This window comes from Chrysochloris asiatica, unplaced genomic scaffold (genome assembly GCF_000296735.1).
Source record: "Chrysochloris asiatica unplaced genomic scaffold, ChrAsi1.0 scaffold00253, whole genome shotgun sequence".
NCBI lineage: Eukaryota > Metazoa > Chordata > Mammalia > Afrosoricida > Chrysochloridae > Chrysochloris > Chrysochloris asiatica.
The window spans coordinates 837,716-840,930 of record NW_006408771.1 but is presented as its reverse complement, the minus strand read 5'-3'; the positions used below and the strand labels follow the sequence as shown (position 1 = coordinate 840,930).

Genomic DNA, 3,215 nt, shown 5'->3' with positions numbered 1-3,215 from the left:
CAACAACCTGAGATTAACATTCATAACAACATCACCCAGAAGCCACCGGACAACAACCTGAGATTAACATTCATAACAACATCACCCAGAAGCCAATCTATATAGAAAAATATTTGAAGCAAAGAAAATCTAAAAGAAAATCAATTTATGACAAAGTCAACTACAAAACAAAAAAAGAGGGAATAGTTAATATACAGAACTTCCAAATGGCAAGGAATTCAAGTAGATGTCAAGATAAAACATATTGTTTTAAGCAGAGCAAAAATTAACGAATTACAGGGTAACCTCAAAGAAAATTTAATATACCTGCACATCAAAATAAAAAAAGGAAAATCAGAAAGATTTAGTAAACATTAGCACAACAGGAATGAAAATGAAAAGAAACCCCACAAAATGAACTCAGCACAGAAAATTATATGGAACAAAGAAACCGGCAGCCCCACAAATTAAAATAAACTAAAAAAGCCACAGCAAAATGACAGCTATTGATTCATACCTATCGATAACATATGTAACTTGATTAAATGCACCAGAAAAGAAAACTGAATGGGTAAGAAAACAGGAATCTTCAACATACTATCTAAAAGAGACACATCAAAAAGATGGAAACAGCTTTCAGATTTTGGCTTTTGGCTCCAAGAAGGTGTATTTGAAACTTTCTTTGGTCGTCTTGAATCTAGGTTCATCCAACACCAGCCTCCTTCAACATCCTGCCCAAGTTTGACCACAACAAGGTCAAAGTCGTGTTGTGCCTGAGTGCACCAGTAGGGAAGTTGGGGCTACGTCCACTCTGGCTCCCAAGATTGGCCCTCTGGGTTTATCTCAAAAAAAAAGGTTGGTGAAGACATTGCCAAAGCAAGTGGAGACTGGAAGGGGTTAAGGATTACAGTGAAACTAACCATTCAGAACAGGCCCAGATTGAGGTAGTACCTTCTGCCTCTACCATGATCATCAAGGTTCCCAAGGAACCACCTAGACACTGAAAGAAGAAGAAAAATATTAAGCACAGTGGAAATATCACTTTAGGTGAGATTATCAGAATTGCCCATCAGCTATGACAATGATCTTTAGCCAGAGAATTCTCTGGGGACTATTAGAGAGATCTTGGGGACTGTCTAGTCTGTGGACTGCAACTTTGATGGCTGTCACCTTCATAACATCACAGATGACATCAAGTGGTATTGTGGAATGCCCTGCTAGTTAAGAACTATAAAAGGAAATATTCAATAAAGGATCATTTGAAAACAAAAATAAAAAAGATGGAAACAGCCTAAATGCCCATCAATGAAAGAATGGTTAAACAAACTTTGGTACGTACACACAATGGAATATTTCACAATGTAGAAGACTATTGATGAATCTGCAAAAAACCTCATATTGTGCATGAACCTGTAGGACATCATGCAGAGTGAAATTAGTCAATCACTAAAGGACAAATATTGTGTGAGACCACTGTTGAAAAAAGTTAAGAAAATGTTTTCTTGATATAAGAAACAATCTATGACAGATTTTGTGGAGAGATGTTGTTGTTAATTGCCTTTGAGTCTTTTTCAACTCGTCACACTCTGTGTAGAGTTTCCAAGTAGTGGCTAGTGAGTTTGAACTTGTCTGTATTGTGTTCAAATGTTTGGTGGAAGGCAGAACTTGCAAGTGATGAATTTGTATATTTGGCTTAGATTTCTAAGTCTGATAGTTTCTACTTGTCACTTATAGTAAAATGAAAGAAGAAAGAGATGGACTTATAAATGAACTATGTAAAATGAAAACTGAACTAAACATTTGGAAATTCTGTTGTGTAAACTAAGGACTTGTGTACTAAAATTCTCACTAAAAATGTATCTACACAATTTTTTGATAAAGAGATTAAGCCTGTGACTGATGGATCTATTCAACCACTGAAGTAAAACTTCCAACAATTTAACCTGAAAGGGAAAGTAATAGTACGAAAAAGAAAGGAAAAGAAAAGTTGCTATCCTCTTATAGTTCTACTGACAGGAAATGTGTCATTAGAGGCACTTAGTTTAAAAACATGTTGACTTCCCATAAGTAAAGGGACCATCCATGGAGCAGTTTAAAAATCAGTACAACTATTTGAAAGGAACACAGAAAATAGGGCTGCTTCAGTTCCAAAGGGTAGAACCAGTCTCCTCTCTCAAAGGATGAGTCACAGCCTCCTAGCTTGCAAAAAGTCCGATCTTCACTAACTCAGTTGCTCAGAGTACTGAGCTGCAGTTCAGTTGGGCCAGGTAAATGGGCCTACCTTAAAAGTTGAGGGAGTGAGGTTGCTACTCAAATGAATGAGAAGAATGGACCAACTAAATCCGAGGGAGTAAAGTTTCCCCCCAGAAAATGGGATGAAACCCAAGACAAAGGAACCTGCACCAAGAATCAGGAATGCATGATCAAAACCAGGAGTCTGGATGGTAAAATCATTGCGCAGATGATATAAGATAGCAAAGGATTATTTTCATGCCTTGAGACCTATGTTGTTGTTAAGTGCCATTGAGTTTGGTTCTGACTCAGAGATCCTAAATAGAACTTGGAAGGCTATAAATCTTTGTATAAACATAAAACTTCATTTTCTTCCACTTGAAATCTTTAGAGAGCCAAAGTGTGAGCTTGAGTATATACCACATGAATTTAGAGCTCTTCTCAATAATGGATTTGACGCATTGAACACTAATTACACACAATTAGATGAGTTGTGGGATGACATTGAACACATCATACGTGAAGAAAGTAAAAGGTCATTAAAAAGATAGAAAGGAAAGAAAAGATGGATGTTCAAAATGGAAGAACATCTCTTTCAGAAGAGACTCTGAAACTCTCTCTTGAACTTAGAAGAGCAAAAGCAAATGGAAGAAATAAAGTAAAGGAACTGAACAAACCATTTCAAAGGGTGGCTATAGAAGACACAAAGTAAAGTATTATAATGAAATTGCAAAGACCTGGAATTAAAAAGAAAAGAAAAGAAAGAGAAGGACAAGTTCTGTATTTCTGAAGCTCAAAGAAATGAATAAAAATATTAAGCCTTGAGTTGTAATATTGAATGATTCTATGGGCAAAATATTGAATGATGCAAAAAGTATCAAAAGAAGATAAAAGAAATATACAGAGTAACCATGCCAAAAAGAACTGGTCAGCATTCAGCTATTTCAAGAGGTACTTAAAGAAGAAGTTCAAAGGAACTCTGGTAGCGTAGTAGTTATGAATCA

At 36.0% G+C, this 3,215-nt stretch overlaps 1 pseudogene; it reads left to right on the top strand.

Moving 5' to 3' along the window:
• The first annotated feature begins 659 nt into the window (after positions 1–659).
• Positions 660–1,204, top strand: LOC102813893 (annotated as a pseudogene).
• The last annotated feature ends 2,011 nt before the right edge of the window (positions 1,205–3,215 follow it).